Source organism: Danio aesculapii, chromosome 25 (assembly GCF_903798145.1).
Source record: "Danio aesculapii chromosome 25, fDanAes4.1, whole genome shotgun sequence".
Taxonomy (NCBI): Eukaryota; Metazoa; Chordata; class Actinopteri; order Cypriniformes; family Danionidae; genus Danio; species Danio aesculapii.
In genome coordinates, this window is record NC_079459.1 from 36854615 (window position 1) to 36867114 (window position 12500).

The 12500-nt window shown below is 43.7% G+C and overlaps 1 protein-coding gene across 1 annotated transcript in view; it reads right to left on the minus strand.

Moving 5' to 3' along the window:
• Nucleotides 1-12500, minus strand: part of tmem117 (transmembrane protein 117) — a 54917-nt gene that overhangs the window by 20804 nt on the left and 21613 nt on the right.

Sequence of the window (12500 nt, forward strand, 5' to 3'; positions counted from 1 at the left end):
CTGAACGCCGTTACGGATAATAACAGCATTCGGCTTTACACCACAACAAGTGTTTAATCAGCTTTAATCCTCATTAGTGTGATCACAACAGAACAATCAACATCACACACACACACACACACACACACACACACACACACACACACACACACATAAGAGGACCGACAAAGAGGAAATATCCAGTGAGCGGCAGTTCTGTGGGGGACTGGTTCCAGCTGATAGAAAGGCAACAGTAACTCAAATAAGCACTCGTTACAACCGAGGTCTGCAGAAGAGCATCTCTAAACACACAACACGTCCAACCTTGAGGCGGATGGGCTACAGCAGCAGAAGACCACACCGGGTGCCGCTCCTGTCAGCTAAGAACAGGAAACTGAGGCTACAATTCACACAGGCTCACCAAAACTGGACAATAGAAGATTGGAGAAACGTTGCCTGGTCTGATGAGTCTCCATTTCTGCTGCCACATTCAGATGCTCGGCTCACAATTTGGCCTCAACAACATGAAAGCATGGATCCATCCTGCCTTGTATCAGCGGTTCAGGCTGCTGGTGGTGGTGTAATGGTGTGGGGGAGATTTTCTTTGGGTTCATTAGTACCAATTGAGCATGGTGTCAACACCACAGCCTACCTGAGTATTGTTCTGACCATGTCCATCCCTTTATGAGCACAGTGTCTCCATCTTCTGATGGCTACTTCCAGCAGGATAACGCACCATGTCATAAAGCCTGAATCATCTCAGACTGGTTTCTTGAACATGACAATGAGTTCACTGTACTCAAATGGCCTCCACAGTCACCAGAGCTCAATCCAATAGAGCACCTTTGGGATGTGGTGGAACGGGAGATTGGCATCGTGGATGTGCAGCCGACAAATCTGCAGCAACTGTGTGATGCTATCATGTCAACATGGAGCAAAATCTCTGAGGAATATTTCCAGGAGCTTGTTGAATCTCTGACATGAAGGATTAAAGCAGATCTGGAGGCTAAAGGGGTCTGACCGGGTACTAGTGAGGTGTACCTAATAAAGTGGCCGGTGAGTGTGTATATATGCTCTTCTTGAACCGCTTCAGTTCACGCTCTCTCATGACGAATACAGTCAGTCCAGATGTGCAACAACTGAGGAAACATCCACAAACATCATGTCTTTGTGTCTAAACACATGAGATGTTGTCATGTTGCCGTTGTCATGCCAACTTGCTAACGTAAACAGAATCTCCCGCCTCCCAGCTCTTCTGATTGGTCCACTGCTCTGGAACTGACAGTAATGAGCGCTGCTGCTGCTGCTATGTAACGCTCACACACATCCGTCAAACAATGGAAATGTAAGATACGGTCTCATCATGTGTGATTATTATAAATATAATCAATCCCTTATGCAAATGTTCCCGCTGTGAGAAGTGCTCAGAGACCGGGGAAAGGCCTCCTGAATCTGCACATCAGTGTGTGTTTGATCTTTACAGCGCGTGTATGTCAGAGCGAGTGTGTCTGTGTGTGTGTTCGTGATGGTCAGTACGGATGATGATAACCGCAGTACAGCACAGTGAGTGTTTGACGAGCGCTCCTGCTCATTAGCATGTTCATCACAGACGAGCAGATCTGCTGTGCTAACCAACACTGGACACACTGCTGGAAGAGCTCATGATGGTAACTGAGACTGTGCGTGTGTGTGTGTGTGTGGGGGGGGTCACTAGAGCGCATATGCAGAGCTGAGCGCTCACCTTCCTCTGAAAATAAAGCCTTTGATTAAAGTCAGATTTATCACTGCATTACACCTGTTCAACAGCCTGCAGAGACTACAGCAAGAGCGTACACACACACACACACACACACACACGCACACACACACACACACTCAAACACGCATGCACACACACGGACACATGCATGCAGACTCATTGCTGGTGTTAGCAGGAGACACAGAGACTAGTTTAGGTTAGTAATGGATTTTAGACACACACACACACACGCGCACACACACACACACACACACGCACACACACACTAAAGTATATACTCTGACACACACACACACTGAAGTATACACTCTGACACACATACACACACACACACACACACACACACACACACACACACAAGTATACACTCTGACACACATACACACACACACACACACACACACACACACACACACACACATTATACAGTCAAATGCATGCACGAACACAGGCATCTACAATAATATCACACACACACACAACTGACATGCATGCATGCACACACATACATAATCACACATACTAACAAGCACACACACATTTACACATGCAGACACACACACACACACACACACACACTTGTCCTCCATCAGCCCAGTTTCTCAGAAACAGGTCAGATGATTCAGACTGAACGAAGAGCAGATCAGCAGCGGATCTCACACACACACACACACACACACACACACACACACACACACACACACACACACACACACACACTCACACAGCGGACAATTACGATTTGTAAAACTGAAACAACTGAAGAAGAAAATCAAGAACTCAGAGACCAGCTCAAAAGGCCTGATCTGGAATTAAACCTGTTGCGAGCGTTGGTCATTTGACTCCTTTATAACCGCAAGATTCTCTCTTGCTTTCTCAAAAAACTCACTTATCTTTTATATCTGTTATTAATAGCCTATTCAGGGTTTAAGGGGGCCTGTTTTCAGTGCATTGACTGTTCCTTTAAATACACAGAGTATACACACCTGTCTTATTTGTGTTTAATTTGATAGAATCAACAGACGAGCACATTCTTCAGAAAATAACCTATTTCATTAATTTAAACAATATGTTAGGCCTATATTAATTTATTATAAAATATAGTGTATTTATTTAAACTAGCCCATACTAAATTACAATCTGTATTTTTACCAGTCGTTTTTAGCATTAAATAATCAGGTTATCGGTTATCGTCTCATGCCTACTCACAGCTGAACAACAGAAAACTGAGGATGATCAGCTCAGGTGCAGCTCATGTGCTTTATTCAGTGTTAAATGCTAATAATGTGAGTATTACAGGACATTTATTACCATATACTGAAGCAGCAGCAGATAGTTCAGCTCAGATCTGGAGAATAAAATAACCCATCTGAAACTGAACTTCAGAACTAAACACACATCAGTGATTCAGCATCTACATTTAATCATGTTAATGAGGGTTCATATGGATTAAATAGATTATAAACCGTTTCATGAGTGACTGCAGATTCTGTGCTTCTGAATAACTGTGTTTACGTTTCTCGTCTGGTGCAAACAGCCAAAATGCTCATCACTGTGTATCTCGTCACTTAGCGTGTTGTTAGGACACGAGGTTACAATAGCCGCGTTTCCACTATCGCGCCTAAAGCGAGCGAGCCAGGGCGAGCCAAGGCCAGTCACGTTTCCACTATCACTTCCGGGGCGTAATTGGGCCAAAGCGGGGCTTCCTTAGGGCCAGCGTCCGGCCTTTTTCGGCCCGCCGAATACCTTGGGCCAAGGAGGGCCAACTAGGGCTTCGGGGCGGGGTTACGTACAAAGGCGGAGTTTTCCTGTCAGGTAAAGAGGAGACAAGATGCTTTCTTCCCTTACATTTGTTTTGCTATCGCGCTTGATCAACTCACTAAGAAGAAGAAAAAATGGATAGCAGACAGTACTGGTCAGTTGAGGACACCAGGGCTCTTCTGAACATTTGGGCCGAGGAAAATGTTCAGAGGCAAATAGACGGCGTTTGCAGAAATGAGGACGTTATCAAGTACATCGTTGCTGAGCTAGCGAAAGCACAAATTCAGCGAACAACGGTACAAGTCCGCGAGAAATTGAAGAAATTGCGTGCACAGTATAAAACGATCAAAATCCACAATGGTCAGAGCGGCGCCCACCGGAAAAATTTCCCGTGGTTTGAAATCATGGACGGTGTGCTAGGTCACCGACCCTCCGTTAGTGGGGAGACCACCAGAGATTCGATGGCAGCTAACCTTACAGTCGGTAAGTAAACAATACAAAGTAATGGAAAAAAAATTGTGTATACATAAGGATATATCATTTACTGCTGTATATTAAGATATTATTTGTTTACTCTGCTATTACAATTTTTTTTTCTTAAGGTGCTTTGTAGTTAAGTAAAAATAAATGTTGCAACCTTAAAATGTGATATAATTTGAGTTTTTTGTTCCCGCTGAAGTGGGCGGGTTGTGTGGCAGGTTGTGTGACGTTTGATTCGGGGGACGTTCTGGCGGCGGTGTTTGCGTGACGCGCTGCGAGCAACTAGCCCGACAGTGGAAACGCGACATGATTTCGGCCTCATTTCTCAACCTCCCGGGCTATTGGCCCGGCCTGGCCCGATTAAAGCCCTAGCTCGCACTGGCCCGATAGTGGAACTGCGGCTAATGTAATCTGCTCACCTAATGTTTACACTCCTAATATTTATATTATTTGCTGATTAATAACCTCATGTGGAACTCTGAATCTGCATCTCATTTCAGAGTCTGCTACTGTCCACCGGAGGGCGCATTTCAGTCACGGCCGCATGCTTTCAGAGCCTTCCTGACTGACTGAATCACATCAAGACACCCCGGGGTGCTGGAATATAATTGGCTAAACTGGCATTGGGCGGGTTAAAGAGACCAAAAAACACACGTTCAAAGCAGAATATCTGACTTCAGCATTGTGTTTCAGATAAACAAGTACAGCACTGACATGTTTCTGAATATCTGCACACATACGATGCTGTTTTTATGCTTTAGAAGAGTCAGAAACTCACATACAGCAGCTTTAAGTCGACATGTTTATGTAAATCTACCAATTAATGAAGGAAAAAAGGATAAAAATATTCATATTATACAATAGCAGGTTAACAAGCAGCTATAAACAGGTGAGATTACGGCTGTCAGAAGCTCTCTGTGATGTGTTTGTGCTGATTAGTGAACAAAAGTACATCTGACGAGTACTAATGCAAATCAATACATGTGGAAATGTCAGCGCCGCCGCCACCGCGTTATTATATTCTGCTTTAAGGAGAGAAGGAGAGAATAAAGCTGGCTGATTATTAAGAGGAATTAGCCAAGAAACACACACACACACACACACGCGCACACACACCAATGATGCAGAGTGATGCAGATGTCCTGAGGGAGAGGAGAAACACTGGCCAGAGTCTAGAAGACTGAGATTACAGCAGAAACTGATGGAGATCTGGAGACTGAGGAGGAAAAACAGCACACACACACACACACACACACACACGCACGCACGCACGCACACGCACGCACAAGCAAGCTCACAGTTATACATACACAAGCACAAATGCATACTCAAATACACACACACACACACACACACACACAAACTGATAAATAAACACACACAAAAATGCAGATGCCCTAATGCATACACTCATAATACATACGCACACACACAAATACACACATGCACACTTTAATACACACACACACACACACACACACACGCATTCTCTCTCGCTCATAAACACTCATCACACAGTTATTCCAGCTTATCTTCAGTCACAGAAACTGCACATATAGCTCGTCCCACTACCCTACAGGCTCCGCCCACCACCCTACAGGCTCCGCCCAGCTCCCCACAGGCTCCTCCCCCTGTCCTACATTCTCTGGATTGATTCTGCGGTTCACGGCTTCAGATTCTTCATAAGCTGACCCAGTTTACATGCTTTAGTTTACCCAGAAATACATTCATTTACATATTTATACCTTCTGCCACTGAAACAGCACGTGTGTGTGTGTGTGTGTGTGTGTGTGTACTGTAATACAACATTTCCTCAGTCCTGGATATATTCTCACACTGTGGCACATCATGACCATGTTTTTGGACATACACACTGAATCTTTTATCTTCACCACATTTTTTTGCTCTTATATTATTGAAAAGGTTTTTTTTTTTTTACATTTCTTTTAATCTTTACCATGGTAATACCGTGTTTTGGCATATGTGCCACTGAATTATTTTTAAAAATGCTAATAAATGACATTTACCATGATAATAGCACACTTGAACAATCCTAAACAGCTGCAGAGTTACTGATCTCTAAAGGCTGATGAGTGTCAAATAACATATATACTAGCAATAGTGTGTGTGTGTGTGTGTGTGTGTGTGTGTGTGTGTGTGTGTGTGTGTGTGTGTGTGTGTGTGTGTGTGTGTGTGTGTGTGTGTCTCTGAGTGTGTAAACACAGGTGCGCGTTTCGTCTCTGCTGATAAACACACACACGCACAGTTTGAGGAACATGATCAACACCAGCAGATCTACAGTACAGCTGAAGGTCAACATCTGCTGGATCCAGCGTGACCTCTGACCTCCAGCAGACGCTTCACCTCAGCTCATCTGATCAATAACCAGTGCTCTGTTGATCGCTGCCATAAATCAGGAGCAGACTCTTCATCTGCGTTACTAGACATGTAGATCTGCGCTGTATGAATCTGTCAGAATGACACACGACACACTCTTTAACTCCGAGAACCCTGACGTCTGATTTAAAGCAACACTTGAGTGTGTGTGTGTGTGTGTGTGTGTGTGTGTGTGTTTTCAGACAGGAAATAAACAGCAGTTAGAATAATAAATGTTTTGATTTGAGATGATTGAAGATGAATTATTGCAGCAAATATTGATTTCCTACTGATTAAACCGCTGACGGTGTGTTGTTTACACAGCATTATAAACGTGTGATAGGGAAAGACAGTTTCATTCGGTAAACTACTGATGACATTTCTTCCAAATTGAAAATAAAATATTGGCGTCATGTATTATACTTCTTTATTACTAATTCTTAAAATAACATAATAAAAAGCGAGACATTTACCAGAGTAATACCATGTTTGCATTTGCGTTGTCGTGCATTTTAACCCTTTTTCAATAGTTTACTGTGATATTTACTGTTATGTGTAATTTAATGGCTAATGAGTGTGTTGGCCTCACAGTAAGGTCGCTGGTTCAAGCCTCGGCTGTGTCTGTGTGGAGTTTGCATGTTCTCCTCATGTTGGTGTGGGTTTCCTTCGGGTGCTCCAGTTCCCCCCACAGTCCAAACACATGCGCTATAGGGGAACTGATCAACTAAACTGGCCGTAGTGTATGAGTGTGTATGTGTGTGTGTGTGTGTGTATGTGTGTGTGTGAATGAATGAATGTGTATGGGTGTTTTCCAGTACTGGGTTGCAGCTGGAAAGGAATCCACTATGTAAAACATATGCTGGTATAGTTGGCGGTTCATTCCGCTGTGGCAGCCCTTGATGAATAAGTCACTAAGCTGAAGGAAATTGAATAAATGAGTTTAAAATAACTTTAAATAAATGTAAATGTTATTATGAGCCTTTCGTTTAGCAGAAAACAACCATTTTTACTATTTTATTTTACTTCAGAAGGAAGCGACTGCATGTTTAATGAATAACGCTGATAAAAAACAACAGCATTTAGTCTTTTTTTACAAATTTGGAAGAAAATCTGATCTTTACAGAATAAAATAAATAATTAACATTCTGTAAAAATTAAATCATATATCAAAATTCTTAACATTTTCAAAATAACACTTAATCCACCTAACAAATCCAGAGAAAAGCCCGCCCACTTCTGACTCCACCCTCTCACAGCTCCGCCCACAGAATGTGCTATGATAATAAAAATCCTGTCCACTTCACATTCCACCCCATGGAAGCTCCGCCCATAGAATGTACCGTAAATATAAATAACCCCGCCCACTTCATACTCCACCCTCCCTCAATCGCAGCTCCGCCTTCACAATGGGCTGTAGAGATAACAAATGATCCCGCCCACTTTATTGCTCCACCCATGCATCATGTGCTAAAGGAATGAATAATGAGCCCGCCCACTTCTGACTCCACCCCCTTACAGCTCCGCCCACAGAATGTGCTGTGATAATAAAAACCCTGCACACTTCACATTCCACCCCACTGCAGCTCTACCCTTAGAATGTGCTGTAAATATAAATAACCCCGCCCACTTCATACTACACCCCCCACCCGCGAATCACAGTTCCGCCTTCACAATGGGCTGTAGAGATAACAAATGATCCCGCCCACTTTATTGCTCCACCCATGCATCATGTGCTAAAGGAATGAATAATGAGCCCACCCACCTCTGACTCCACCCCCTTACAGCTCCGCCCACAGTATATGCTGTGATAATAAAAACCCATTGCAGCTCCGCCAATAGAAAGTGCTGTAAATATAAATAACCCCGCCCACTTCATCCTCTGTATATAAATATGTTTATGCAATGGTTTATGAATGTTTATTTGTAGCTCATGCTTTTATGCACAGCTCAAGAAACATATTTACACATTTTTAGATATTATCTATATATTTAAATTATATGTTCATCATTTAAATATGTAATACTATAGATAATATATCAATTCAAATGTAGAATTATTTAAAAATAAATTGTAAAAATATATTAAATTATACATTAAAATAAATAACATTTTCAAAATATCATTTAATCCACCGAACAAATCCAGAGATCTTAATTATTTCTGAAATATTACTTAAAATAATTATATTACTTAAGATAATAATAAAATTAATAATATAATTAGAATAATCTACTGTTACATTATTAAGCATAATGTATATCCAGCTGAATGGTGTGATCTGTCTGCAGTGTGTGTTTCTCTTTCTCTCTCTCTGAGCGTGTGCAGATGTGTCTCTGCCTCCTAATTGGCCGTGAGTAATGCGATCTGCATGCGCGCTGCACTCTTAATTAAATAACTCTGCTTAATTAGCACATGATGCATGCCTGGAGCCTACGGCTGGCATTGAGGAGCTAAAGAGGACACACACTGACCCCGCCCACTTCAGACCGTGTCCCCTCACTGCTCGGCCCACACTATATACTGAGTATAAATAACCCGCCTGCTTCTGCCTCTTCCCCTTGCAGCTGTACACCCCGCCCACTTCCCACTCCTCCCCTCACAACTCCGCCCACAGAATGTGCTGTGGATACAAATAACCACTCCTCCCCTCACAGCTCCGCTCACAGAATGTGCTGTGGATATACATAACCCCACTTTATTAGGTACACCTGTCCAACTGCTCGTTAACGCAGATTTCTAATCAGCCAATCACATGGCAGCAGCTCACTGCATTTAGGCATGTAGACATGGTCAAGATGATCTGCTGCAGGTCAAAGTGAGCATCAGAATGGGGAAGAAAGGGGATTTAAGAGACTTTGAACGTGGCATGGTTGTTGCTGCCAGACGGGCTGCTCTGAGTATTTCAGAAACTGCTGATCTACTGGGATTTTCACGCACAACCATCTCTAGGGTTTACAGAGAATGGTGCGACAAAGAGGAAATATCCAGTGAGCGGCAGTTCTGTGGGCGCAAATGCCTTGTTGATGCCAGAGGTCAGAGGAGAATGGCCAGACTGGTTCCAGCTGATAGAAAGGCAACAGTAACTCAAATAAGCACTCGTTACAACCGAGGTCTGCAGAAGAGCATCTCTGAACACACAACACGTCCAACCTTGAGGCGGATGGGCTACAGCAGCAGAAGACCACACCGGGTGCCGCTCCTGTCAGCTAAGAACAGGAAACTGAGGCTACAATTCACACAGGCTCACCAAAACTGGACAATAGAAGATTGGAGAAACGTTGCCTGGTCTGATGAGTCTCCATTTCTGCTGACACATTCGGATGCTCGGGGCAGAGTTTGGCCTCAACAACATGAAAGCATGGATCCATCCTGCCTTGTATCAGCGGTTCAGGCTGGTGGTGGTGGTGTAATGGTGTGGGGGAGATTTTCTTTGCATTTACATTTACATTTAGTCATTTAGCAGACGCTTTTATCCAAAGCGACTTACAAATGAGGACAAGGAAGCAATTTACACAATTATAAGAGCAGCAGTGAACAAGCGCTATAGACAAGTTTCAGGTGTGTAAAGTCTAAGAAGCTGAGCATTAGTAGAATTTTTTTTTTTTTTTTTTTTTTTTTTTTTTGAGAGAGAGAGAGAGGGCACAGTTAGTGGTATAGAGAGAGAGAGAGAGAGAGAGAGAGAGAGAGAGAGAGAGAGAGAGAGAGAGAGAGAGAGAGAGAGTGAAAGTGAGAGAGAGAGGGCACAGTTAGTGGTATAGCCAGAGAGGCAGTTGCAGATTAGGAAGGAAAGTGGAGACTAAACAGTTGAGTTTTTAGTGGTTTCTTGAAGACAGCAAGTGACTCTGCTGTTCTGATGTAGTTAGGGAGTTCATTCCACCAACTGGGCAGATTGAATGTGAGAGTTCGGGAAAGTGATTTCTTCCCTCTTTGGGATGGAACAACGAGGCGACGTTCATTCACAGAACGCAAGTTTCTGGAGGGCACATATATCTGCAGAAGTGAGAGCAGATATGAAGGAGCAAAGCCAGAGGTCACTTTGTAAGCAAACATCAGAGCTTTGAATTTGATGCGAGCAGCAACTGGCAGCCAGTGCAAACGGGTGAGTAGCGGAGTGACATGTGCTCTTTTGGGTTCATCAAAGACCACTCGTGCTGCTGCGTTCTGAAGCAGCTGAAGAGGTTTGATAGAGTTAGCTGGAAGCCCGGCTAGCAGAGAGTTGCAATAGTCCAGTTTGGAGAGGACAAGAGCTTGAACAATGAGTTGAGCTGTATGTTCAGATAGGAAGGGTCGGACCTTTCTGATGTTGTAGAGTGCGAATCTGCAAGATCGAGCAGTTCTAGAAATGTGCTCAGAGAAGTTCAGTTGGTCATCAATCGTAACTCCAAGGCTTTTTACCATTTTGGATGCAGTGATGGTTGCTCCATCCATCTGGATTGGAAAGTTATGGTGGAGAGTCGGGATGGCAGAAACTTCAAGCATTTCCGTTTTCATGAGGTTAAGCTGGAGATGATGATCTTTCATCCAGAGTGAAATGTCTGACAGGCAGGCTGAAATGCGAGCTGCAACCGAGGGATCATCAGGGTGGAAAGAGAGGTATAGCTGGGTGTCATCAGCATAGCAGTGGTAGGAAAAACCATGTTTCTGGATGACTGTTCCTAAAGATGCCGTGTAGATAGAGAAGAGAAGTGGCCCAAGAACAGAGCCCTGAGGTACCCCAGTGTATAGATGCTGTAGGTTGGACACCTCTCCCCTCCACGACACCCTGAATGATCTGTCCGAGAGGTAGGAACTGAACCATTGAATAACAGTGCCTGCGACGCCCAGTGACTCAAGCGTAGATAGCAGGATCTGGTGGTTTGGGTCCATTAGTACCAATTGAGCATGGTGTCAACACCACAGCCTACCTGAGTATTGTTGCTGACCATCTCCATCCCTTTATGAGCACAGGGTCTCCATCTTCTGATGGCTACTTCCAGCAGGATAACGCACCATGTCATAAAGCCTGAATCATCTCAGACTGGTTTCTTGAACATGACAATGAGTTCACTGTACTCAAATGGCCTCCACAGTCACCAGAGCTCAATCCAATAGAGCACCTTTGGGATGTGGTGGAACGGGAGATTGGCATCATGGATGTGCAGCCGACAAATCTGCAGCAACTGCGTGATGCGATCATGTCAATATGGAGCAAAATCTCTGAGGAATATTTCCAGTAGCTTGTTGAATCTCTGACATGAAGGATTAAAGCAGATCTGAAGGCAAAATGGGTCCAACCCGGTACTAGTGAGGTGTACCTAATAAAGTGGCCGGTGAGTATATATATAAATAAAGGAAGAGTATTTAACACAGAGAGCTTGTTTTAGAAGCGTGTAGTTGAAATATTATCTATATTAGCAGTGATAAGCTGAGCATTATTTATCAGCACATGCTGCAGTGTTCGCTCGGCTATATTTAAGTGTGTGTGGTGATCTGACAGCGAATGACAGGATTATTTAGATGTGTGTATTATGAGACTATAATGAGGGGACAACAGCACAACAGCTGCACATCTGGAATCATGATGCAGTGCAGATAATAAAGACGGGTGTGTGTGTTCCCAAAACATCGCTCAGCTTCACTGCTCACGCGTCCAATCAAAAGCTTCAATACTTTGAGATTCACACCTGCGCAGGACAAACACACTCCACTGCAGCAGCACAGACGCTCACACACACACACACACACACTCAAATACACACACACACTCTAAAACACACACACACACACGCACACACACACACACACACACACACACACACACTGTCATTCTTCTCTGAGTGTGATCAACTCTTCCAGTGATGTCAGATGAAGTGTAGACAGTGTGTGTTTGTGTGTGTGTGCGCGTGTGTGTGTGTGTGTGCACATGTGTGTGTGAGAGAGAGAGTGAGTGAGTGAGTGAGTGAGTGAGTGAGTGAGTGAGTGTGTGTGTGTGTGTGCGCGTGTGCGCGTGTGTATGTGTGAGAGAGTGAGTGAGGGAGTGAGTGTGTGCAATAGAGAGAGACAGAAAGATTGTGATTTGTGTGTGTTTGTGTGAGTGTGTTCAATGTGTGTGAGAGAAAAAGAGTGTGTGTTTAATGTGTGTGTGAGAGAGAGAGATTGAGAGTG